General features: G+C 47.5%; 2 long non-coding RNA genes across 3 annotated transcripts; both read left to right on the top strand.

Annotated features, from left to right (window-relative positions):
* The first annotated feature begins 14,637 nt into the window (after window positions 1-14,637).
* Window positions 14,638-16,065, top strand: LOC137449033 (uncharacterized). Its single transcript, XR_010989304.1, has 3 exons — window positions 14,638-14,652; window positions 15,691-15,724; window positions 16,000-16,065. It is a non-coding gene; the product is annotated as an uncharacterized lncRNA (long non-coding RNA).
* On the top strand, window positions 16,054-26,442 carry LOC137449032 (uncharacterized). 2 transcript variants are annotated; one of them, XR_010989303.1, is made up of 5 exons: window positions 16,054-16,104; window positions 16,340-16,441; window positions 17,148-17,307; window positions 17,665-17,714; window positions 26,359-26,442. It is a non-coding gene; the product is annotated as an uncharacterized lncRNA (long non-coding RNA). The 2 variants fall into 2 exon arrangements; XR_010989302.1 differs by lacking the exon at window positions 16,054-16,104 and having other exon boundaries at window positions 16,274-16,441.
* The last annotated feature ends 721 nt before the right edge of the window (window positions 26,443-27,163 follow it).

The raw sequence follows: 27,163 nt of genomic DNA, 5'->3' as shown, positions 1-27,163 counted from the left end.
AGCTCAAGCATTCCAGGAAACAGTCATCACTTAGGGAGCAGATTCCTCCCTGAGTTACTTCCCAAGTACATCCCACTCAGGAAGTCATACTAGGTAGTTCAAATGAATTTGTGCTTTGTTGGAAGGAGGTTGTGGAGTCTCCCTCTCTGGAGATACTCAAAACTTGTCTGGATGCATCTGGTGTAGGTGATCCTGCTCTGGCAGGGGGGTTGGACTGGATGATCTTTTGAGGTCCCCTCCAGCCCCTGAAATTCTGTGGTCCTGTGAAAATCATTCAAAGCAATCCTGGTCACTCTCATGTATTTACAGCCAATCACTTACAATCTGTGTTAAAAGAATGAAAAGGGCAGGTAGCAACTTTAGAGAGGCTGCTGGCTTGGAAAAGCAAACCCTAATGTGAAGGAAGTGATGGCTTTTATTTGCTGTCTAAACATCATAGCATCAATAAGGTTGGAAGAGACCTCAAAGATCATCAAGTCCAACCTGTCACCCAACACCTCCTGACTAACTAAACCATGGCTCCAAGTGCCACAGCCAATCCCCTCTCGAACACCTCCACGGATGGGGACTCCACCACCTCCCTGGGCAGCACATTCCAATGGCTAACAATTCTCTCTGTGAAGTACTTTCTCCTCCCCTCCAGCCTAAACTTCCCCTGGCACAGCTAGTTTTCTTTAGTTCTTTATTCTGCCTACTATTTCTCTTTCTTCCTCTGCTTCAGAAAGAGAGAGTGTTTAAATTGAAATGGTAATGATGCTTCCTTTGAGTCCAAGATTGTAATTATGAGCAAGTAAACCAAGAGGCAGTCAATGGGTAGCCAATGAGCAAGGAGAGCAAAATGCTTTTCTGAGAACTGGAACATAAAATTCATATGAGCTCATGATGGATGAACCTCTATTCTCAGGAGATGCTCAGTGCTGTAGTGGGAACCCATGACTGCTTTCTTAAGTGTTGGCCAAGTGCCCAGTAGGAAAAGCCAACTGTTTAACTATTGCATGTTATGCTCATTGGAAAAAATCATCCAAATACTTGATTGTAAACTTAGAGTAAGGGAACATCTGCTGAGAATAGTCCTGCTGGTGGAGACTTTGTTACCTTACACATCTCCACATTGAATCTCGATCAGCTATTACTTTTGTGGCAAGCAGAGTACCTCAGGGATCAGTCCTGGGACCTGTCTTGTTCAACATCTTTGTGGGTGCCATGGACAGTGGCACTGAGTGCACCCTCAGCAGGTTTGCTGATGACACCAAGCTGTGTGGTGCAGCAGACAGGCTGGAGGGAAGGGAGGCCATCCAGAGGGACCTGGACAGGCTGGAGAGGTGGGCACAAGCCAACCTCATGAGGTTCAACAAAACCAAGGGCAGGGTCCTGCAGCTGGGTCAAAGCAATCCCAGGCACAAATCCAGGCTGGGCAGGGACTGGCTGGAAAGCAGCCCTGAGGAGAGAGCCTTGGGGGTGCTGGTGGAGGAGAAGCTCACCAGGAGCTCTCAATGTGCACTTGCAGCCCAGAAAGCCAATCAGAGCCTGGGCTGCATCAGGAGAAGTGTGGCCAGCAGGGCAAGGGAGGTGATCCTCCCGCTCTGCTCAGCTCTGGGGAGACCCCACCTGGAGTACTCGCTCCAGTTCTGGAGCCCCTATTCCAAGAGGGCTCTGGAGGTGCTGGAGGGTGTCCAGAGAAGGGCCAGGAGGATGATCAGAGGGCTGGAGCACCTCTCCTATGAGGACAGACTGAAGGATTTGGGACTGTTCAGTCTGGAGAAGAGAAGGCTCCCAGGTGACCTCATTGTGGCCTTCCAGTATCTGAAGGGGGCCTACAGGAAGGCTGGGGAGGGACTGCTCAGGATCTCAGGTAGTGATAGGACTAGGGGGAATGGAACGAAGCTGGAGGTGGGGAGATTCAGGCTGGAGGTGAGGAGGAAGTTCTTCCCCATGAGAGTGGTGAAGCCCTGGAATGGGTTGTCCAGGGAGGTGGTTGAGTCCCCATCCCTGGAGGTGTTTAAGACCAGGCTGGACGAGGCTCTGGGCAGCCTGATCTAGTGTGGGGTGTCCCTGCCCATGGCAGGGGGGTTGGAACTAGCTGATCCTTGTGGTCCCTTCCAACCCTGACTGATTCTATGGTTCTATGATTTTTCTGCACTGTCACTGTAACTAAAGCTTCTTGGCAAACAAAAAGGGGAAGAATGTTTTGAGCAAATACAGTTGTCAGGAAATCCAAAGGAAGTCTGGAGTTCCTGCTGAAAATTAGACTGCTGAACAAAATGATTCTTCCACAAGAAGACTTGGTTTCAAAAGTCAAGAGGCTGGGCAGTGTGTTTTTATAAAGTCTACTTTGTCACTTTGTTCCTTTTTCAATGTTCAGCACCAGCTTGCAAAACATCAGCTTTAATTGTTGCTCAAGAGAAGTACAGGCAATGGCTCCAATGAGTTGCTCCAGTGACCCATTCAGAATGTGGTCTGATCTCAAAGATCAAACAGTTTCATTGCTTCCAGAAGACTGAAGCTCCTTTGCTGGTACAGCAGCAGCCCTCCATGCAACTTTCAGCAAGCTCATTTGACTTTAGTCTCAGGTCTGCTGCTTCAGAGTCCCCATTCCTTGGCATACTGGGCTGCATCAGAAGATCCATGGTACAACAGATCCAGAGAGGTGATTCTGCCACTTTGCTCTGGTGAGACCTCCCCTGGAATACTGTGTCCAGCTCTGGAGCCCTCAGTATAGGAAGGAAATGGACCTGATGGAGCAGGTCCAGAGAAGGGCCATGAAAATGATCTGGGGGTTGGAGCAGCTCTGCTCTGAGGCCAGGCTGAGGGAGCTGGGGGTGTTCAGGCTGGAGAAGAGGAAGCTCCAGGGAGACCTAATAGCAGCCTCCCAGTACCTGAAGTGGCTACAAGAAGGATGGAGAGAGACTGTTTGCAAAGGCCTGCAGGGACAGGAGGGACAGTGGCTTTAAGCTAGAGCAGAACAGATTTAGATTGGATGTTAGGGACACATTCTCTACTATGAGGGTGGTGGAACACTGGAACAGGTTGCGCAGGGAGGTCATTGAGGCCTCTTCCCTGGAGATATTCAAGGTGAGGCTTGATGAGGCCCTGGGCAGCCTGATCTAGTTGGGGATGTCCCTGCTGACTGTGGGGAGGTTGGACTGAATGACCTATGGAGGTCCCTTCTAGCCTGGACCTTTCTCTGATTCTAACTGATACAACACTGTCAAACCTGGCCTCAAAGAAATCAGGCTGCATGCTAGTTCAGAATCAGGCCAGGCACAAATTCAGAGAAACAACACTAAGGTGGGGTTTAATAACCCACTCAGGCTTTACAAAATCCTGCCCTCATCTTCTGAAAGGGTGAGGTATGGAGCAAACTATAAAGAGGGCAAAATGAGAATAAGAGCCAAGTGTTAACCCCAGAGCCTCCAATACAGAAAGAAGCAACTTTACTGCTAAGGATTTTGTTTCTCCCCTGAAGTGTGAGTCTTTAGTCAATGCCTTCAATATGTCTAAAGGCCTCCCTTCAGCAGAACTGATCATCAACAGTTTCTGATGAAGTGATCCAGAAAGCCTGAACCACAAAGAGAGAAAAATAAAACATCTTTGGAGGTCCCTTCTGGCCCAGACCATTCTGTGATTCGATGTTGGTGTGGCCAAACTCCAGCTCCATTTTCTTGGATGGCTCTCAGAGCAGCAGCTGCATAGACTGTGCCATCTACCTGCCAGCTGTTCTCCTATGTTCTTTCTGCCCACGTTGTCTCTTTCCTTGGCTTTATTTTCAACCCTTCCCTTAACCTTCATTAACTAAACCTAGCTTTAGAACTGCAGAAGGACAGTTAAGATCGCTCCTGTTACCCTACATTGTGTATGTGTTGAGTTAAGCCTGGAGAAGATGACTTTCTCAAGTGGCACTGCAGCAAATACAAAAGGGTTGTGCTTTGTAAGCTATTGTAACTTGTTTCTTCTTTGTTTTTAAAATAGGGAAGCCATCTGTGCCTCTGCTTTACCAGCATGGATTGATACAAGTGAGGTTCCCACCTCTCTCACCATACAGTACTATACAAGGTAAGCTGGATAAAAAACTTGATTTGAGCATCGGTGGTCTTGTATTTATGTGAGAAGAGGAGGCTCAGGGAAGACCTTATTGCTGTCTACAACTACCTGAAGGGATGTTGTAGCCATGGGGGGTTGGTCTCTTCTCCCAGGCAAGCAGCACCAGAACAAGAGGACACAGTCTCAAGCTGCACCAAGGGAGGTTTAGGCTTGATGTGAGGAGAAAGTTCTTCACAGAGAGAGTTGTTAGGGCATTGGAATGTGCTGCCCAGGGAGGTGGTGGAGTCCCCATCCCTGGAGGTGTTCAAGAGGGCATTGGATATGGCACCTGGCGCCATGGTTTAGTAGTCATGAGGTGTTGGGTGACAAGTTGGACTTGATGATCTTTGAGGTCTCTTCCAACCTTATTGATTCTATGGTGAATACCTACCTCTCAATGTGTTTATGGTCATAAAACCTAAGCTTCCCACTGAAAGGGTTTATTTTCAAACAGTACCCAGTTTATCTTTGGCCTTAAGTAAGCACAGAGGAAAAGAGGGAAGAGAGTGAAGAAGTGTTTTGCCTTGGCCAGAGATGCCCTTGCAGAGCGGAACAGACTGTCCTCTAACACAGTTCTCCAAGTACCACTCAGCTTTTTTGGTTCCACGTTGTTCCCAACTCGGTTTGGGCTGTCCTCTGGATATAAATCTAATTCTGTCCTTTAAATTCCCCTAAGATTTGAAATAAGGGGGTGGTGGGGGGGTAGTTTTGGCAAGAACCACTTTTGGCAGTCTAACAACAGTAGCATGGAGTCAGTTTTGGATCTGCTGGGCTATGTAGAAAGGCACAGTCAGGCCTCTCAGATGGATCCTTTAAAGAAATTTATCATAGTATCATAGTATCAGTCAGGGTTGGAAGGGACCATAAGGATCATCTAGTTCCAACCCCCCTGCCATAGGCAGGGACACCCCACACTAGATCAGGCTGCCCAGAGCCTCGTCCAGCCTGGTCTTAAACACCTCCAGGGACGGGGCCTCGACCACCTCTCTGGACAACCCATTCCAGGGCTTCACCACTCTCATGGGGAAGAACTTCCTCCTCACCTCCAGCCTGAATCTCCCCACCTCCAGCTTCATTCCATTCCCCCTAGTCCTATCACTACCTGAGATCCTGAGCAGTCCCTCCCCAGCCTTCCTGTAGCCCCCTTCAGATACTGCAAGGCCACAATGAGGTCACCTTGGAGCCTTCTCTTCTCCAGACTGAACAGCCCCAACTCCTTCAGTCTGTCCTCATAGGAGAGGTGCTCCAGCCCTCTGCTCATCCTCCTGGCCCTTCTCTGGACACCTTCCAGCACCTCCAGATCCCTCTTGTAATAGGGGCTCCAGAACTGGAGGCAGTACTCCAGGTGGGGTCTCACCAGAGCTGAGTAGAGGGGGAGGATCACCTCCCTCGACCTGCTGGCCACACTTCTGATGCAGCCCAGGCTCTGATTGGCTTTGTGGGCTGCAAGTGCAAGTGTTGGCTTTGTGTTTGCTTGAGTGCTTTTTTTTTTTTCTCATTTGTTTTGTGGTGATTTTTATTTGTTTTGTGTGTTTTTTTCAGACTTCACTGAAGCAGGATCCAGTGCTGGCCATTGCAATTTATGGTTCACCCTTCCAGTGAAGCTGTTATTTCACAGAATCACAGAATGCTAGGGGCTGGAAGGGAACTCATGTGCCCAGGCAGCCAAGAAGGCCAATGGCATCCTGGCCTGCATCAGGAAGAGTGTGGCCAGCAGCAGCAGGGAAGTCATTCTGCCCCTGTGCTCACCACCAGTTAGGCCACACCTTGAGTCCTGTGTCCAGTTGTGGGCTCCTCAGTTTAGGGAAGATGTTGAGATGCTGGAGGGTGTCCAGAGAAGGGCAACAAAGCTGGGGAGGGGTTCAGAGCACAGCCCTGAGAGGAGAGGCTGAGGGTGCTGGGGTTGCTTAGCCTGGAGAAGAGGAGACTCAGGGCAGACCCTATTGCTCTCTCCAACTACTCAAAGGAAGGTTGTAGCCAGGTGGGGGTTGGTCTCTTCTCCCAGGCAACCAGCACCAGAACAAGAGGACACAGTCTCAAGCTGTGCCAGGTGAGGTTTAGGCTGGATGTTAGGAAGAAGTTCTTCACAGAGAGAGAGATTGGCCATTGGAATGTGCTGCCCAGGGAGGTGGTGGAGTCACCATCACTGGAAGTGTTTAAAAAGAGCCTGGATGAGGCACTTGGTGCCATGGTTTAGTTGATTAGATGGTGTTGGGTGATAGGTTGGACTTGATGATCTCCAAGGTCTTTTCCAGTGTGGTTGATTCTGTGATAATATCCAACCTACTGCCCACCCTGGGGCACCTGGAGGCCATTTTCCATTACACAAGGGCTCAGTCTGCCTTTGTGATTATGGAGCTGTTCAAAGGTCTCTGAATTGGGCTTTCTGCTCAGACAAATGAAGAGACAAAGATGGGTGAGATTATAAAGATGGCTCAGTTGGTAGCACATAAGACCCTTAATGGGAAGGTCATGAGTTCAAGCCTGCAGTGGGCAGTAGTGTCTTCCCTACTCTAGTGGTGAGGTCTGTGGTGACAGGTTGGACTCGATGATCTTTGAGGTCCCTTCCAGCCTTAGGAATACTGGATACTGAATATGCTCATCACTAAAAACAAGCCCAGCTTGGCTAAGCTAAGCTCAGGTGTTGTATGCTTTTGGAGCTTGAATATATTGGAAGGAAAATGGCAGTGCAGAAAAGGATAGTGGCAGCTACTCCAACTGCTGAAGCAATCAGAAGAGAGTACACAAGCATAGTTGTGTGCCAGGTAGGGTTTTTGCTGCCTCATGTGAAGGCAGCTGGGGTTTTCCCTTCAAGCAGTCTGCAAATGCTCTGATAAGCACAAAAACTTAGAGAAGAACTTAGGCAAATGTATTTTTAGCATTTATCAATCACATTGCTCAGGGGAGGTGGTGGAGTCACGGTGCTCAAGAAAAATGTGCAGATATGGCACTTTGGGATGTGGTTTAATGGCCATGGTGGGGTGAGGCCAGAGGTTGGCCTCGATCCTAGAGGCCTTTGCCAACCAAAACAATTGTAGGATTCTGTGGTTATTTCTGTACATACCAAATATTTGCAAAAGCTTAGTGAAAAGGAGGTACTGGTTAACTGTGGCTGCTGTGGAAGGATTGTCTGGTACCAGTTAGGTAGTCCTGATATTGTAACAGGTGATGATGATGATTTATTTGCTATGGTTACAACAGACTGAAATGAATGGAATGGAATGGAATGGAATGGAATGGGATGGAATAGAATAGAATAGAATAGAATAGAATAGAATAGAATAGAATAGAATAGAATAGAATAGAATAGAATAGAATAGAATAGAATAGATCAGGATGGAAGAGACCTCCAAGATCAGCGTGTCCAACCCATCATCCAACACCATCTAATCAACTCAACTCTACCATGGCACCAAGTGCCTCATCCAGTCTCCTTCTAAACACCTCCAATGATGCTGACTCCACCACCTCCCCAGGCAACACATTCCAATGGGCAATCACTCTGTGTAGAATTCCTTCCTAACATCCAGCCTAAACCTCCCCTGGTGCAGCTTGACACTATGTCCTCTTGTTCTGGTTCTGGGTGCCTGGGAGAAGAGACCAACCCCCACCAGGCTACAATCTCCCTTCAGATAGTTGTAGAAAGCAAGAAGGTCTGCCCTGAGCCTCCTCTTCTCCAGGCTAAGCAACCCCAGCTCCCTCAGTCTTTCCTCACAGGGCTGTGCTCCAAACCCCTCCCCAGCTTTGCTGCTCTTCTTTGGACACCTTCCAGCATCTCAACATCTTTCCTAAACTGAGGGGCCCAGAACTGGACACAGGACTCAAGCTGTGGCCTAACCAGTGCTGAGTACAGGGCAGAATGACCTCCCTGCTCCTGCTGGCCACACTGTTCTTGATCCAGGCCAGGATGCCATTGGCCTTCTTGGCTGCCTGGGCACACTGCTGGCTCATGTTCAGCCTGCCATCAACCAGTACCTCCAGGTCCCTTTCTGCCTGGCTGCTCTCAGCCACTCTGACCCCAGCCTGTGGCACTGCCTGGGGTTGCTGTGGCCAATGTGCAGCTCCTGGCACTTGGATGTGTTCAATCTCCTGCCCTTGGCCTCTGCCCATCTGTCCACCCTGTCGAGGTCCCTCTGCAGAGCCTCTCTTACCCTCCAGCAGATCAACTCCTGCCCTCAGCTTGGTGTCATCAGCAAATTTACTGCTGACTGACTCAATCCCCTCATCCAGATCATGTTAAAGAGTATGAGGCCCAGCACTGCTCCCTGGGGCACACCACTAGTGCCTGGCTGCCAGCTGGCTGTGGCACCATTCACCACCACTCTCTGTGTTCAGCCTCCAGCCAGTTCCTAACCCAGCTCAGAGCTGCTGTCCAAGCTGTGGGCTAACAGCTTGGCCAGGGGTTTGCTGTGGGGGACAGTGTCAAAGACCTTGCTGAAGTCCAGGCAGACTCCATCCACAGCCTGCCCCAACCCCACCAGGCAGTCACCTGATCAGGTTGGAGAGGCAGGAGCTGCCCTTCCTGAATCCCTGCTGGCTGGGCCTGATCCCTTGGCCATCCTGTAAGTGCTGTGTGATTGCACTCAAGATGACCTGTTCCATGATCTTGCCTGGCACTGAGGTCAGGCTGACAGGCCTATATTCTTGTAGAACCTAGTAAAAACAAATGCATTGGTAAGTAATAGCTGATGTGCAACTGAAGTGAAAGGGCCTCTTATTTTTGCTGTCATTGTATGCCCCTTTTGATTTTACATATGTTCAATGCTCATTTGTCTCCTAAGCTGATGCTTAACTCACCTAGTCTTATCCCAGCACTTATTCTCCCTTGCAGAAGTTTTGCTTCTAATTGCCTCTTTCTTTCCTCCCCATCTGTGCCCTTTTCTGAATCTATGTCCCTCACAATACTTCTAAAACACCTTAATGGCTTTGGCTAAAACAATTACTGCACATTGATTTGTCCAAATTGATTTCCTGAGGTGCTAATTAAAACCTTTGTCCCTCACTCTACGTTTCACTTTCCTCTACTCCTCAGAAGCCTTTTGCCACTTTTTCTCCAACAGGCAAACACATTATTTGGAAGCTGGTTGTACAGAGCCTGTGCCAGCATGGAGAGACAGTTCAATAAGCAAAGGAACCAAGGATTACTTTGCTAATGCTCTGTCCCTGTGATGTGTACAAACAAATTACCTCTGTGCACACTTCTGAAATCTCTTCCCAAGGCACTGTGGGAAGAGAAGAATGCAAATTCCCTCACTTCTCTCATGTTTTATCAGTGAAATTGTTTTCTTCTTGTTTGCTTGCGGAGTCCTATGATAACTATTAATTATTTTCCCCCCTTTAGTAGTGTTTGGTTCTGATCTATTTAAGTCTATACCCATGCAAAATGCACGTGTATTCACAGGCTCACAGGATGCTAGGGGTTGGAAGAGACCTCCAGAGATCATTGAGTCCAACCCCTCCTGCCAGAGCAGGACCATAGAATCCAGCACAGGTCACACAGGAATAGAGGAAAAGAAGGCTGCAAGAGAAAAGAAAGGAGGCAATGTGAAATTCCCTCTGTAGAATTCTGCATGGGTACATTTCTGGAGCAATTCTGCCTGTGATTGGGATTTGGCAATAGATCAGAGGCTCACATGATCTCTGGAGATTGAGTCCAACCCCCCTGCCAGAGCAGGACTATAGAATCCAGCACAGGTCACACAGGAATATATCCAGATGGGTCTTGAAAGCCTCCAGAGAAGGAGACTCCCCAACCTCTCTGGGCAGCCTGTTCCAGTTCACTGTGAGCCTCACAGTGAAGAAGTTCCTGCTCATGTTGAGGTGGCACCTCCTGTGCTGCAGTTTATATCCATTGCCCCTTGTCCTATGCCAGGGTGCAACTGAGCAGAGCCTGTCCCCTCCCTCTTGACCCCCAGCCCTCAGATATTTCTAAACATTTACTAGTGGTGTGCCCCAGGGATCAGTGCTGGGCCCCATGCTCTTTAACATCTTTATTGATGATCTGGATGAGGGCATTGAGTCCATCAGCAGTAAATTTGCTGATGACACCAAGCTGGGGGCAGGAGTTGATCTGCTGGAGGGTAGAGAGGCTCTGCAGAGAGACCTCGACAGGCTGGGCAGATGGGCAGAGTCCAAGGGCAGGAGATTGAACACATCCAAGTGCCAGGTTCTGCACTTTGGCCACAGCAACCCCAGGCAGAGCTACAGGCTGGGGTCAGAGTGGCAGCCAGGTGGAGAGGGACCTGGGGGTACTGGTCGATGGTAGGCTGAACATGAGCCTGCAGTGTGCCCAGGCAGCCAAGAGAGCCAATGGCATCCTGGCCTGCATCAGGAGCAGTGTGGCCAGCAGGAGCAGGGAGGTCATTGTGCTCCTGTACACTGCACTGGTTAGGCCACAGCTCGAGTCCTGTGTCCAGTTCTGGGTCCCTCAGTTTAGGAAGGAGGTTGACTTGCTGGAACGAGTCCAGAGAAGGGCAACAAAGTTGGTGAGGAGTTTGGAACACAGCCCTGTGAGAAAAGACTGAGGGAGCCGGGGCTGCTTAGCCTGGAGAGGAGGAGACTCAGGGGTGACCTTATTGCTCTCTATAACTACCTGAAGGGAGGTTGTAGCCTGGTGGGGGTTGGTCTCTTCTCCCAGGCAGCCAGTACCAGAACAAGAGGACACAGTCTCAGGCTGTGCCAGGGGAGGTTCAGGTTGGATGTTAGGAAGAAGTTCTATACAGAGAGAGTGATTGCCCATTGGAATGTGCTGCCTGGGGAGGTGGTGGAGTCACCATCATTGGAGGTGTTCAGGAGGAGACTGGATGGGGTGCTTGGTGCCATGGGTTAGTTGTTAAGGTGGATTGGTTGGTGGGTTGGACATGATGATCTTGAAGGTCTCTTCCAACCTGGTTTGGTTTATTCTATTATTCTATTCTAAACCTCCTCTCATTCTCCTCTTCTCCAGACTAAACAGCCCCAGGTAGTACTTGTTTCTGAGCTGTAAGGCACACACCACAGAAGCCAGAATTTGAACAACCTAAAGGGCAACCAAAGTATGTATATGTGTGTGTGTGTGTGTGTGCATGTGTAAAATGGATGCTGATTATTTTTCTTAGCCATATCTCAAGCAACTGTGATTATCTTGGTTGTTTCCATGTGGTGTTTCTGGTTATTTTTCTTTGATTAGCAGTATCTTTACATGAGAACAGTGGTAACCCAAATAAAGGCATTTATTAAGGAAAAGACTGTATCTACTTTGAAGCAATTTTAAGTATCAACTCTGGCTCTTGTTTGGTTCTGTGATATACTTTAAATTCTTTTCAGGTTTGTTTGTTTTTTTGTAGGTATTTGTATTTAAGATAAAAAGGCTGTGCAGATTGCCAGGCAGACTGAGCCAGGCTGACAGGATTAAAAGGTTGCAGTTTTTCAGAGTACTGATTTGCTGTAACAGAATACTTCTGGAGTGATCTAATAGTGAAAGACAAATCATAGAATCATAGAAGTGTCAGGGTTGGAAGGGAGCTCAAGGCTCAGACAGTTCCAAACCCCCTGCCATGGGCAGGTACACCTCATATCAGAGCAGGTTGCTCACAGCCACCTCCAGCCTGGCCTTCAACACCTCCAGGGATGAGGCTTCCACCACCTCCCTGGGCAACCTGTGCCCGGCTCTTACCATCCTCATGGGGAACAACTTCTTCCTAACATCCAATCTGAATCTACCCACTTCTATTTTTGCTCCATCCCCCCAGTCCTGTCACTCCCTGACACCCTCAAAAATCCCTCCCGAGCTTTCTTGCAGCTCCCTACACCACGTGTGTGGTGCCATGATTTAGTTGATTAGGTGGGTTGGATTGGATGATAGGTTGGACGTGATGATCTTGAAGGTCTCTTCCAACCTATTCTATTCTATTCTATTCTATTCTATTCTATTCTATTCTATTCTATTCTATTCTATTCTATTCTATTCTATTCTATTCTATTCTATTCTATTCCATTCCATTCCATTCCATTCCATTCCATTCCATTCCATTCCATTCCATTCCATTCCAAACCTCAATACAGTCCTCTGCCAGTGCTCTGCAGGAGGGCTCAAGAGCATGGTATTGATTGGGCCTTGGCTGAATTTTATTCAGAACACTTCATCCTCAAGCTGTCTCACAAGTCACAGTAACTGAGTTGCAATGCTTCCCCTTCATCAGCTTGAATTCATAGAATCGATTGTTAGGGTTGGAAGGGACCTCAAGGATCAGACAGTTCCAAGGTCCCTGCCATGGGCAGGGACACCTCACACTAGAGCAGGTTGCTCGCAGCCACATCCAGCCTGGCCTTAAAAACCTCCAGGGATGAGGCTTCCACCACCTCCCTGGGCAACCTGTGCCAGTGTCTCACCACCCTCATGGGGAAGAACTTCTTCCTCACATCCAATCTGAATCTACCCATTTCTAGTTTTGTTCCATTCTCCCCAGTCCTATTTGCCTAACTTTTGTCTTACTTATCTTACCTGGTTTAGGAATAGAATAGAATAGAATAGAATAGAATAGAATAGAATAGAATAGAATAGAATAGAATAGAATAGAATAGAATAGAATAGACCAGATTGGAAGAGACCTTCAAGATCATCATGTCCAACCTACCATCCAACACCATCTAATCTACTAAACCATGGCACCAAGCACCCCATCCAGTCTCCTCCTAAACACCTCCAGTGATGGTGACTCCACCACCTCCCTGGGCAGCCCTTTCCAATGGCAAATCACTCTCTCTGTGAAGAATTTCTTCCTAACATCCAGCCTAAACCTCCTCTGGCACAGCTTGAGACTGTGTCCTCTTGTTCTGGTGCTTGTTGCCTAATACTAATCACCAGGGGCAGAGGAGGGTTCATCCCTCTCTTTAAAGTGGTTGTGATCAGCTAATGAAGTGTTTTATTGTGTGTTAGATGATGGGATGCTTAGAGGTAAAGGAGATTTTGTGTTTTCAGGGTTAGCAGCACAGATGTGCACACCAAATAACAGGCTGGCTGAGGCCTTGAGCAACCTGGCACTGTGTCCCTGCCCATGGCAGAGGGTTGGAGCTAGGTGGTCTTGAAGGTCCCTTCCATCTCAAATCATTCTATGAATCTCTTTTCATACATCTTCCTAGGGAATGTGACATTTAATTCTTTATGCCAGGCCATTCTAGGCTCAACGTGCCTTGGATGTCTTCCATAACTTCTGAGGAGCATTGTCACAAGCATATGTGCTGCACTGAGAAAATGCCCACAGATGTTTGAGTGGGAGCAAAACCCCAACTAGAGTGAGGGAGAAGTCTGGTTTCTCCCCTGTGAGCCAAACACATCATGTATATTGTGGTCATATGCAGCCTCAAATACATACAGACCTGGATTTCCTCTGCTATGATTCACAGCCCCAGCTGACTGAGTGTGTTGGTCCCAAATGGGATGTTTTTGCTTCTGGTGGTGGCCTGTTGGATGCAATACATGGGAATCTCTCTCTGCTGCTGCTGCTGCTGTGTCCAGTGGCTGGCCCCATGGTTACACTCCTGGTCAGAGCATTTTTGCTGAATTAGGCTATTCCTTTAGTCCAGCTGTGTCTTGTTTGTTGCCTGGGCTGATTTTGAGCTCAGTTTTTTCTGCTTTCTCTTTAGTTCCACCATTTTGTAAGGGTTGGGCAAAACCAAAGGGCTGGGACTCGGCCTCAACGACTCAAGCTGAGTGTGGCATGTGGCAAAGCTGCTTCTGAGGGCTACTTCTCTATTGTCAACCAGCAACAAGAAATCTGGGGCAAGATCTCCTCCCATCCATCTCACAAGTGCAGCTCTGGACCAGTTGCCCCTTTGTTCACTGCAGTCATGGAGGGAAATGTCCTTTTAATACCATTGCACATAAGGATCTGGGGCTCCAGATGGTTCCTGCTTTGTGTTTCAGCTCTCTTTTTCCCATGCTATTAAACATTTTTAGGAGGCATTTGGGAGAGAAGAAAGGAGTGTGATAACAGAAGAAGTGCTAAAAGTTAAATCCTATCTTCTGCATACAGCTTAAACAGCAGCATGTTCTCCTCCCCCCTCCGCATGTTCTTTGGGAGCTGCTAAAATGCAGCTGGCAAAAGCAGAGCGCAGGCAAATCAGAAGGCAGAAGAAAGTGCCTTTTGCAGCTTGCTTGTTCTGTACTTTCTTCCTCTGCTTGTGGCAGCTGCTTTCAGACCACCCTGGACACTGGAACAGGCAGCCCAGAATGGTTGTGGAGCCTTCTTCTCTGGACTCATTCAAAACCTATCTGGATGCATTCCTGTGCAGACTGCCCTGGGTGATCCTGCTCTGGCAGGGGGGGTTGCACCTGATGATCCCTGGAGGTCCCTTCCAACCTGTGCTGTGACACTGTGATACTAGTTTTTAATGGGGTTTGGAATTGTCTCAGTGCTTTCAGAAGCTCAGTGACTTCAGTGGTGGTGTGTGCTGGTTCCATCTTGGAGCAAGAGGAAGATTCTCAGTCCGGTGAAAGGCGTCCTGCAAGTGATCCATGCAAGACCCTCGATGTTTAGCTAACGCCGCAGGAATTTGTGCTGAGTGCTTGGATGTGTGTGAACAAATGCATCAGTAAGTGCCCATGTGCATTTCATGTGCTGAGTAGCTTTACGACCACCAGCAGTCTCCTGTTTATTTAGGAAGGAAAAGGGAGAACGTTGGTTTATGTCTGAAATGGAAATCTCTGCATTGAGCTGTTGGATTACTGATACTGTTGTTCCAGGCTCTTCCATTAAGAGCAGCAAGGGTATAACTGCCCTAAGTAAAGCACAGACCATCTCTCCTTGCTGTGATGCTGACTGAGGTGATTGGGCTGCAGTTCTGAGGGGGGGTGTTATTTGGTTGATTTGTTCAGTACCTTAAGGAGCCTTGCAAGTGAAGAGTGAAGGCCTATGGCGTATAGAGGAGCAAGGAACACAGCACAGCGATCCTCTTGTGGTGGTCGAATGCTGTGAGGGGTTCTTCTGACACCCCAAAAAGATACATGTCTCAGGCCTTAAGGAAATTTGTAGCTGGCTAAGAGCTGGCTTTCAGAGGTTTCACATTTTGTTTTTCTGTGCCAAGTGTGTATGGGAGAAGCCTTACAAGGTCAAGAGAAAATAAGCAAAAGTCAAAGACAGGCTCGTAAGACAAATAGTAACATCTGGTAAATGACTTCCTTCTACATTTGCAGAGCTCTTGTTTACTGCAGTGAATGTGAAATGTTTTTCTTGGCAGGATTATAGGCTTAAAGTCTATCAGGCTGGGAATAAAATTCATACAGGTTTATAACCCTGCTAATGCACAGGAACAAATTGCACTTAAAACCTGGAGTGAAAACCCATCACACAGTGATGCTAAATGCTTGGAAAAGAAGCAGGTCTTACTCTTTTTTTTTGATTTAATGTATTTTGAGAGGCATTTTGCCTCTTTCTACTGGTTTATACTGGCAGAGGTAGTGCTGTGATTGCGCCCTCTGTCCAGTCATTATCGTGTGAATCCTCCCTTTACGCTGATTAAAGGCCTGTGTTCTCAATCAGAGAAGCAATACTACAAGGTAGTTAAACTCTGCTGGTGATCTAGGCTGAGGACACTGCCCAAATCAAGTTTTGTCTCTGTCTTTTCTCCCAGGGACTCCCAAAAGGCAAGAATCTGCTGAAGGAAGGTAGGCAAAAGAGGCAGAGCTGATCCAGTTCGTTGACTGTCTGTGATGGCTTCCAGCTGACCCCACACTGCTTTTCCTCTGGTGGAATATTCAGGAAGAAATGGGCATGCAACCAGAGCTTGATTTCTATGGGAACTGTCTTCCCAGATGAATATTTTGCTTCTGGGAGGGGGGGAGGGAGGGAAGTAGTACAGATGGTATAATTTTTTGATAGCATGGGTATAGCAAAAAACCAACTTGCCCCTTCTCCCTCTCTCCATCTTCTTCCCTTCTAGGACTCAAATTATGCAGAGGTTAGAAAAACATCAGGGACAGCTGGGCTGCTCCAACAGAAGTTTCAGAGCTGGTTTTTTTCCCCCCCCAGTTGTAGGAGTGCTCCAGTGAGTTCATGTAATCATTTAAAGTTTTATTCTGTGGTAATTAATGTTCCTGTGGTATTTTGCATCGCTTGGACGTTGTTCAATGCTAAATAGTTTAAGTGGAACAACAGAAATTATTCCCTCTGAGATCAGGACACTTGGATCAACTGAAAACTGGGAAGTCCACAGGACTAACTGTTTCACAGATGAAAAATCAGTGTCGTAGTGTAATCTTTGTTCTTTGTGCTTTGAGAAGTTCTAGGTGTGAGATTAACTGAAGGCTGAAAGGCTAAGGAAACTGAGATGTCTTCATGCTTGAAGGAAACAGAAAAGGAGGTTGCAAGAGAAAAGAAAGGAGGCAATGTGAAATTCCTTCTGTAGAATTCTGCATGGGTACATTTCTGGAGCAATTCTGCCTGTGATTGGGATTTGGCAACAGATCAGAGGCTCACATCATGTTAGGGGTTGGCAGGGATCTCTGGAGATTGAGTCCAACCTCCCTGCCAGAGCAGGACTATAGAATCCAGCACAGGTCACACAGGAATATATCCAGATGGGGCTTGAAAGCCTCCAGAGAAGGAAACTCCACAACCTCTCTGGGTAGCCTGCTCCAGTGCTCTGTGAGCTTCATAGTGGAGAAGTTCCTCCTCATGTTGAGGTGGCACCTCCTGTGCTGTAGTTTATATCCTTTGCCCTTTGTCCTATGCCAGGGTGCAACTGGGCAGAGCCTGTCCCCTCCCTCTTGACCCCCAGCCCTCAGATGTTTATAGACATTTACTAACTTCCCTCTCAGTCTTCTCCAGACTGAAAAGCCCCAGATGTGTCCCTGGTATCAAATGCTGCTTGCATTGCTTGAAAAATCAGGCCAGTTTCTGGAGACCAAAATGTGCCTGTGTTGTCAAAATTCCTGTTCATTGCCTACAGATGACTTGCTCATTGGTTTTCATGCCAATATACCAGCTTGCCTGCACTGGCCTGAACAGTGTCTCTCCTGATCTAAACTTGTGTTGAGGAGCCTGGCCCTTTGCATTTGTATTTATAATGAACTCTGTTTATTATCCTAGATAAAAGCAGGAAAACCCAGCCTGGTTGATAGTCAGAGTGGACTCTTCAGTTGTTCCTTGTAACGAGGGACAATGGTATTTTGCCATCATCTCTGATTAATGTGCTCACCACCACTACATGACTTCCCCTTTGGATTTCACCAGCCACATGTCAGCAACTGTAAGAGCCAATTTCTTGCCCTTTGTAAGGCAGGCCAACGGGAGGTCTTGGGAGCAGAGAGCCATAATGGACCATGCAAGACGGAGAGCAATTATTTCTAGCTAATCAAACACAAGAAATAGCAGGAAGCAAGGTTTATTTATGGTAGGGACCTCTGCTGAGAAACCTACAGTTTTTATTTACTGCTGCCAAAGCAGACCACTGGAAAATGAGCAAAATAAAAGTCCTGTGCTATCTGCAAGCAAGGACAGCCAGCAGGAAGAAAAAGCTGTCATGTGTTTACAAGATGCAAGCCCATTATTTCAGCTCTGCTTTCTGTGTGACATGTGTTTGCATGTTTGGCTCTTTCTTTTTAAGGTGATCATGTTATGAAAATGATGAGGATGGCAGACAGTGACTGTTTCAAGGTGAGTCAGTTTATTTTGAAAGGTTACAGTCAATGAAGTTTTAAGGTGTAAACTAAAGCAAATTATTTATAGTCTGGATTCAGGCCAGTGCAGTGCTATAGCAGCCCCTGGGTAGCTTAGGGGCAAATTTCACCTTAAGCAGGAAAGAATTTTATTGCTCTTGCAGAGAAGCAAGCTGCCCAAAGCTACCCCACTTCAGGGAATAGAGCATATTACCTTCCTAGACTCTCCTGTTCTTTGCCACCATGCTACCATCTTTTTCTCTTTGGGGATGCTAGAGGGGACAATTCCTCCCTGGTGTTGCAGTAGAAGTGTCCCAAGACAGAATACAGAATACAGAATGATCCAGGTTGGAAAAGAACTTCAAAGATCATCAAGTCCAACCTATCACCCATCCATTTGTGTAACTTTTTAGTCCCAGAGCAGACATTGTGTGGCTTGTTCTTGGCATCCACCTGTCCATTACCACTGTCATGCTCTGGCTCTGCATCTGGCATCAGCTGTTAGCAAATGTAGGCTGCTTAGAGTCTCAGCAAGGCTGAAGCTCAGACTTTCATTACTAAAAACAAAACACTGCTGATTTTGTTGTAAAATGTATGTCCTACATTTCTTCATAATGATCTATTCAGTGTGTGTTGTGTATTTATTTGGTGGGTCCTGCTAGGAGGAGTTACGTTGCAGTAGATTGTTAGGAAGGGCAGCTAAGCTAGTGAAGGGTCTTGAGAATAAGTCTTGGGAGCAGCTGAAGGAACTGGGGTTGTTTAGTCTGGGTAAAAGGAGGCTGAGGGGGAGACATTCTTGTACTCTACAGCTCCCTGAAGGGAGGTTTCAGCCAGGTAGGTGTTGGTCTCTTCTCCCTAGTAACAGTAATGGTTGGACTTGATCATAGAATCATGGAATCAACAAGGTTGGAAAAGACCTCAAAGATCATCAAGTCCAACCTGTCACCCAAGACGTCATGACTACTAGACCATGGCACCAAGTGCCACATCCAGTCCCCTCTTGAACACCTCCAGGGATGGTGACTCCACCACCTCCCTGGGATCCTAGAGGCCTTTTCCAACCATAATATTTGTGTGTGTGAGTATGGTGATGCTTCCTCTCTACTTATTGCTAGTCTGTGCATGAATGAACCTGGTTAGAGCTGACCCTGCAAAGCAGGTTTTGCTTTTTGTAGTGCTGGAAACATTTCTTTAAAACAAACCTTTTCATATTGGACTCTATGACTGTATTGACAGTTGGATTCTATGATCTCAGAGGTCTTTTCCAACCAAAACAATTCTGTCATTCTAATTCTATACTCACCACTGGTGAGGCCACACCTGGAGTGGTGTGTACTGTTCTCCAGTCCAAGAGAGAATGCTACTGGAAGGAGTCCAGTGAAGGGCCCCTAAGATAACTGAGGAGCTCTCATGTGAGGAAAATCTGAGAGAGCTGGGACTGTCCTGCTCAGAAGAGAAGGCTCAGGAGAGATCTTATCAATGTATATGAATACCTAAAAGGAAGGTGGAAAGAAGATAGAGCTAGGCTCTTCTCACTCATGCTCAGTACCAGCACAAGAGGCAGAAAGTATGAACTGGATGGGATGCTTGGTGCCATGGTTTAGTTGATTAGATAGTGTTGGGTGACAGGTTGGACTCAGTGATTCTTGAAGGTCTTTTCCAACCTCTTCTATTCTCTTCCTCTATTCTCTTCTAACTGAAGCACACGAGATGCTCTCCCAACAGCAGGAGATGTTTTTTATACTGTGAGGGTGACTGAGCACTGACATTTATTGCCCAACAAGGCTGTGGGGTCTCGCACTTTGGAGATACCTGAAAGCCATCTGGACATGGTACTGGGCAGCTGGCTCTGGAGGGTCCTGCTGGAACAGGTGGAGTGGAGCAGATGACTTCCAAAAGTCCATTCCAATCTCAATCACTCTGTGATTCTGCAAAGGGTGAGAACTGAAGCCACACACATTCAACAGCATGTTCCCAAACTCCTTGGAGCTCAGTGCTGCTTAGAAATCTAGACTGAGCCCCACTCCACAGTCCCTGGAATACAAAAGATTCTCCTTGGCTAATCAGAAGAGCTGGGGTTTTTTCCCCCCCACCTCTCCTGTGACCATCTGTTCATACTACTTAATTTAATCCATATTAATGAAGACCCAGCACTGAAAATATTTGACAAATCTCCACCAAGCAGTCAATCACAGCCTGAAATAAAGGTTGAGAAGCACTAGAATGTCTTGGCCCAACTCTCAGACATATCTGGCCACACTGAACAATGGTTCAAAGGTTCATCCTGCATAGCTGTGATTCTGACAGAGGAAGACTGTCTGCCCAGATTATTAAAGGAAATAAAAATAAAGCCATCTGTTTATTAGGCTTGCAGGTCACTTCCCACTTCTGCAGTTCTTGGAGGCAAATGCTGTGAAGCATGGAGTGGTGCCTCTTGTATTTTAAATTCATTCGAGCAGGCGTGCTGGCATCATGCATTCTGGGCCCCTCAGTTTAAGAAGGACATTGAGACACTTGAACATGTCCAGAGAAGGGCAACAAAGCTGGGGAGGGGTTTGGAGCACAAGCCCTAGGAGGAGGGGCTGAGGGAGCTGGGGTTGCTTAGCCTGGAGAAGAGGAGGCTCAGAGGAGACCTTCTTGCTGTCTACAACTCCCTGAAGGGAGGTTGTGGCCAGGTGGGGGTTGATCTCTTCTCCCAGGCCCCCAGCACCAGAAAAAGAGGACACAGTCTCAAGCTATGCCAGGGGAAGTTTAGCCTCCAGGTGAGGAAAAAGTTCTTCACAGAAAGAGTAATTTGCCACTGGACTGTGCTGCCCAGAGAGGTGGTGGAGTCACCATCCCTGGAGGTGTTCAACAGAGGATTGGATGTGGCACTTGGAGCCATGGTTTAGTTAATCAGGAGGTGTTAGGTATTAGGTAATAGGTGGCACCTGATGATCTCTGAGGTCTTTTCCAACCTGGCTGAATCTGTGATTATTTGTGCAATTACATTTTTCCAGACTTATTTTTTTTAGCTGCACTGTAAGGAAGCCAATGTCCAACAGTAGATTGACACAGGCTGATTTCCCTTGTAGATTGTACAGACTGTGTTTATACATTAAATCAAACCCTTAACCCTTCACACCCATTGGAGCATAGAATGGTCTGGGCTCAAAGGGACCTCCAAAGCTCATCCACTCTGCCCTCCCCACAGTCAGCAGGGACATCCTCAACTAGATCAGGTTGCCCAGAGCTTCATTGAGCCTCACCTTGAATACCTCAGGGGAAAGGCCATCAACCACCTCCCTGGGCAACCTATTCCAGTGTTCCACCACCCTCATAATAAAGAGCTTGTTCCTAACATCCAAGTTAAATCTGCTCTTCTCCAGCCTAAAGCCATTGCCCTTCATCCTGTCACTTCAGGCTTTTGTAAACAGACTCTCCCCATCCATCTTGTAGCCTCCTTCAGGTACTGGCAAGCTGCTATTAGATCTCTCCAGAGCCTCCTCTTCTCCAGGCTGAACACCCCCAGCTCCCTCTGCCTGTCCTCGTAGCAGAGCTGCTCCAACCCCTTGATCATTCTTCTGGCCCCCATCTGGACCCAATATATGCAGGTTAAAGTCTTCTCATATGCCAGACCCAATAAAACTGTTCTTGTTTCGAGGATCTAACCCAACAGCTTTCAAAAGCTCAGGGGAAACATCTCAAGTATAAACAGACAGCATTTACTGTCACCAGAACAGTGTAATTCTATCTACCCCAGACAGATACAGAGCACAATGAGATACTTCAAAATTGCTTTCACTTTCCCAGTACATAGCTGATCACCAGTGACTGGGGGAGGAGGGATCCATGATGCTTTTATCAGACAACAATACACAAAGCATTACAGAAACCTTACCAAACAGATCTACAAATAAAAGGCTCAGGAACTTCCCATTCAGGTGCTGCACCTGTTACCAAACAAACAAACAAACAAACTTTGATTTAGAAAATAACACATTCTTTTTCTCCTGAAGCCCTCATTTCATAGAATCATAGAATCAACAAGGTTGGAAAAGACCTCAGAGATCATCAAGTCCAACCTGTCACCCAACACCTCATGACTACTAAACCATGGCACCAAGTGCCACGTCCAATCCCCTCCCCAGCCTCGTGCTCCAGACCCCTCCCCAGCCTCATTGCCCTTCTCTGGACACCTTCAAGTGTCTCAATGTCCTTCTTAAATTGAGGAGCCCAGAACTGGACACAGGACTCAAGGTGTGGCCTAAGCAGTGCTGAGTACAGGGGCAGAATGACTTCCCTGCTCCTGAGAGAGAGAGACACCCTTAGCATTTAATGGCTTTTCCAGGTGTCTTGGTGGTGTTTAAGATTAGGAACCCTCAGTGTCTTTCTTGGAAAGTGGTGAAGAAATTGCCCTGCACCCTAAATGTTCTTGACAGCTCCAGCCATAATTGTGGCCTTTGGAGCCCTTGGAAATAGAATTAGGGAGTTTCTCTAATCTCTCCCTCATTTTCCCAGGCATGTAGAGGTGGGACAGTTTTGCCTATTGCTTCCTTTGCTGCTGGTGAACAAAAGGATGAAGTAGTGTTGCAGCCTGCCTTTCCCTTTTCCCCTTTTAAAAGTTTGCTTAAAAAGACTAAGACTAAGATCAAGAGCTTTGCAGACACATCAAGAATTAATGACTCTTGTGGAAGTCACACATCCTGTGCCAAACAATCCACATCCTGGCTGAGGTGATGAGTACAGAGACAAAATCTGACAGGGAGCGTGTCATGGGAGTAGCAACTGTACAGGAACAAGTATTGGGAATGACTTCTTACAAGGAAAACAAAAGATGATGAGGGATTCAGAAAAAGATGTGACCAAGATGTCCATAGAAATGAAAGGTGACTGCTCTGACAAGTCCTACTGTCTCTTTGGCATTCCCCTGTGCCAGAGACAGAGACAGATCCTCTTATGCAGTGGTTCCCTTGAGCTTTCCCTACTTATCTATCTTTTAATCATAGTGAAGAATTCAGGCCTTTTGATCCCCTATTGCAGATGAGGATTAGCTGGGATGAGGGGAATTGACTGCTCCATGCCAGCCAAGGTTGAGGTATAGTGAAGGGAAAACATATGCAGGGAGCTCTTTGTGTTAGCTTTTTCTCTCTGTGCTGTAGACCTTTCAAGGTAGGAACAAATAGTGCTTGCTTCCAGGGAAACCATTTTGGCTTATTACTCACTCAGTGTCAAACTCAGTTTGGCCTCACTGGAACAAGGGTTGCTGCAGCATGTAGGTGGACACAGGGAGTCAGCACAAGGGGGAGAGGTGGTAAACCCTGGTTTCACATGTAAAGCTTTGAAGCTGTGTTTAAACTCTTCATGGTTTGTCCCAGGAGTGATTTAAAAGTTTTGTATTTGCCTGTGCAGAAGAGACAGGCCAGGTCAAAATCCTGTTGCCTGGACTCTTGCCATGGAAATCTCTGCATCAAAACTGGTCTTCAATCAACATCACACCTGTCTGAGGCTTGGAATAAGAGCCACCAGTGCTGCAGTACCACAGGATCTTTGCTGGTGCACTTACTATAGCTAGGAAAGAAACCAGCTCTAAGTTACACGGTTAGAAGACAGCCCCTCCAAATGATTGGAGGGTCAGTAAACACCTTCTTGGCTCTCTAAATACCAACTTAAAACCTAAAATGGCAAAAACTGGCACCAAGAACTTTGGAGTATTTCTGCACCAGAATGTCTAGGATTGTATTATTGCATTGCCTTCAGCACGAGTTACAAGGCTGGGCACAGCCTAAGTCCCATACCCTGAGGTGTCCAGGGGTATTTTCTCTGCTCTTTCCTGCTTCTCTCTCCTTTGTCCTCCCCTGGAATGGGGACAGGCCTTGCCACACCAGTCTAGGAGAGCAATAAGCAGGAGGAAAGCTGTACTCCTCCTTCCTTAAACATCACCTCTCCACCTTTTGCCCAATGAAATGCCAGGATATTTTGTCTGCAGTAAGGAGTGAGCAATGAGCCTGTGCTGAGGTGTGGGATCTGCCATCATGGGAGAAGATGAGGGGGAGTGGATTTCTGTGTTGCTGTGAGGCTTCACTTTAACCCCATAGGCAAGTTGTTCTGGAGAGGTCACAGATCCCTTCACAGCCTTTCCCAGTGAGATAAAATTCTCTCACACAGGAGAAGGAGAAGCCCTGTGGCTATCTGCAGATACCTAAATCATTTTGCACCTACTGCTCTTGCAAATCCCTTGATGGACTGCTTTGTGCCATGGTTTAGTTGATTAGGTGGTGTGGGATGATGGGTTGGACGTGATGATCTTGAAGGTCTCTTCCAACCTGGTTTATCCTGTTCTATTCTATTGTATCAGGAGACAAAGACCTATTTTGTGTCAGGAAGAGAGACTATTCCAGCTGTGTCACCTATTGCTGTCACAGTCACTATCACTAAGGTACCCAGCTTCCCAGCCAAACTTAGCTCACTCTTTGGTGGCTTGAGGGAGATAGGGAAAGCAGAGCTGGAGTCTGACAGCCCGCACCGGGGAGCATCCCGGCACCATTCTGTGCCTTATCGCTCAGCGACACCAGCCAAGTATTTTCTGTGTCAGGAAAAGGTGCAGTGGCACAAGCTGGCTGCCAGCATTTGACAAGAGAGTGATCTGGGGAGAGGATTGGATGGTCAGCAGAAGATGTGGGAAGGTGGTATGCCTGCAGCTCTGATGTTGGCTGGGGCTATGGTGCATGAATCCACGACCTTCGCATGGCTGCTAACGAGGCACAGGTCTCAGGCCAAGTTGGACAAAGCCTGGGTTGTAGTGTTCCTTACCACTGGGAAGGGTTTTGAAGATTAAAATAGGGAAGGGAGAATGTATTTGCAAAATTCCTCTTGCTGTTTTTCTTTCCTGCTGACTCTCAAAGAGAGCTTTTTGAGATTCAGTAGCAGCCTGGGTTTTTTTCTCTACTTTCCCCAACGCTGTCTGACTTAGCAAATGACCCTGCAGGCCTTCAGTCTCTTTGTGTGTTCACTGATGGCCAGGACCTCTTGCTCTGACAAAGGCTTGTAGGGCTTGACATGGCTTAAGGCTGCTTCACTTATGAGCTTCACAAACACAGGTTACCTCTGCTGTAGCTTCAATGCCGGAAAACAAACACACACACCCTTAAAATCCAGTGGAAAGTCAGACAAAGTCTTCTTAGGGTTTTCAGTTCAATCACTACAGCCCTACTCAACTGGGGAGCCTAGAGAACAAGCCAAGAGTAGAAGGAAGAGTCCTGCCTGCCTTTCATGTAGAGAAACCTGACTTCTTCATCCTTTTCAAGGCAACAGCATGTCAAGTCAGGTTGTGTTGCCTAAGGCTGCTGTGCAGTGAGGGGATTTAAATGTAACCTCCACATACAGAAAAAGGAAGTCCCTTAATTCACTCAATATTTTATGAGAATTCTCCTAATGCTGCTCTTATTCCTAAAGGTAAACATCTCAGAGGCTTTTCAAAGCCTGCATTTCATTATTTAATCATCTGTTTTCGGTAACACAATTCCCAAGGTCTGAGCTGGTAACTAAGTCCACAGGCTGGAAATATCAGCAGTCCAGGAGCTGTTAAATAATTAAGCCATTGGTGCCTGCAAGTGTTAGGGCTGGAATCACTCATATGTGAGTTTCACAAACTGCTGGGGAAAAAAAACACAACAAACCATGTGTCCTGAAAGAGGCATACTTGCTGCTAGCTCTTGCTAAGGACAATATGACTTTTGTCTACACTGAGATGATTTTGGGACTGCATGATTTTGTTGTTTGGAAAACAGTATTTAGCAGTGAGCCTGCTTGCAATGAGGCTGGGGAGAGGTCTCGAGGACAAGCCCTGTGAGGAGAGGCTGAGGGAGCTGGGGGTGTTTAGCCTGGGGAAGAGGAGGCTCAGGGGAAACCTCATTGCTGTCTACAACTCCCTGAAGGGAGGTTGTAGCCAGGTGGGGGTTGGTCTCTTCTCCCAGGCCCCCAGCACCAGAACAAGAGGACACAGTCTCAAGCTGTGCCACGGGAGGTTTAGGCTGGAGGTGAGAGGAAAGTTCTTCCCAGAAAGAGTAATTGGCCCCTGGAATGAGCTGCCCAGGGAGGTGGTGGAGTCCCCATCCCTGGAGGTGTTCAAAAGAGGATTGGATGTGGCACTTGGAGCTATGGTTTAGTTGTCAGGAGGTGCTGGATGTTAGGTAATAGGTTGGACTTGATGATCTCTGAGGTCTTTTCCAACCTTACTGGTTCTATGATTCTGTGGTTCTTGGTTCAGAGCAGTTTCACCTCTATGCAATAGAGTTCTCCCATCTTCTGGGTTCACTGGGAATCCCTGCCTCCATTCAGAAGCTAAATGCATCTATGTGAGAGCCTCATGGCAACCTATTTTAAAGAATTCCTAGGAATAGCCACTGGCTGGAAAATGCAGGATGGTGTTTGGCTGTGGAATAGCACAGCCCTACCCCAGGTGTGTGTGCATGGGGGGGTGTGTGTGTGTGTGTACACAAGCACATACCTGCATGCATCCTGTCTCTCAAATGTGGGAAATTCTCTGAAGGCAACTGTAGGTTAAGTATTCAGACTACTCATTTTGACATCTTGGACACTGAGGTGGGAGTGGGCTCAGTTTGAACACATAGGGCATGACACAAGCTGCTCTCTCATTTCAGGCAGATGGAGGCAGCTCGGTACACTGGGGAAGCTTCTCAGCGAGGCGTGATACACATCGTGATTTGTCTTCATCAGAGAAAGAAGATAAGGTGGGTTTTATCATAGGACCATTTACCCTGGAGGAGGATAAAGTAGTGCAGTCATGGATGGAGTGTGGAATAGAGAAGTGTAACAGAGGGCTTTTGTGAGCAGGAGTAACATAAACTCCCTAGTTTAGTCTGGGTGCCAGTCGAGTGAGCACCATGGATTTCATAGTATCATAGTATCAGTCAGGGTTGGAAGGAACCACAAGGATCATCTAGTTCCAACCCCCCTGCCATGGGCAGGGACACCCCACACTAGAGCAGGCTGCCCAGAGCCTCATTCAGCCTGGCCTTAAACACCTCCAGGGACAGGGCCCCAATCACCTCCCTGGACAACCCATTCCAGGGCTTCACCACTCTCATGGGGAAGAACTTCCTCCTCACCTCCAGCCTGAATCTCCCCACCTCCAGCTTCATTCCATTCCCCCTAGCACTATCACTACCTGAGATCCTGAGAGGTCCTTCCCCAGCCTTCTTGTAGCCCCCTTCAGATCCTGGAAGGCCACAATGAGGTCACCTGGGAGCCTTCTCTTCTGCAGACTGAACAGCCCCAACTCCTTCAGTCTGTCCTCACAGGAGAGGTGCTCCAACCCTCTGATCATCCTCATGGTCCTTCTCTGGACATCTTCCAGCACCTCCAGATCCCTCTTGTAATAGGGGCTCCAGAATTAGTACTCCAGATTTAGTCCTGAACAAGTTGCTTTTCTTTTCCTCTACACAA

The sequence above is a fragment of the Melanerpes formicivorus genome, unplaced genomic scaffold (genome assembly GCF_026170545.1).
Source record: "Melanerpes formicivorus ecotype bairdi unplaced genomic scaffold, bMelFor1.0.p_v2 SCAF_27, whole genome shotgun sequence".
Classification (NCBI taxonomy): domain Eukaryota; kingdom Metazoa; phylum Chordata; class Aves; order Piciformes; family Picidae; genus Melanerpes; species Melanerpes formicivorus.
Note: the sequence above shows the minus strand (reverse complement) of the source record. Positions and strands in the feature narration are given on the sequence as shown.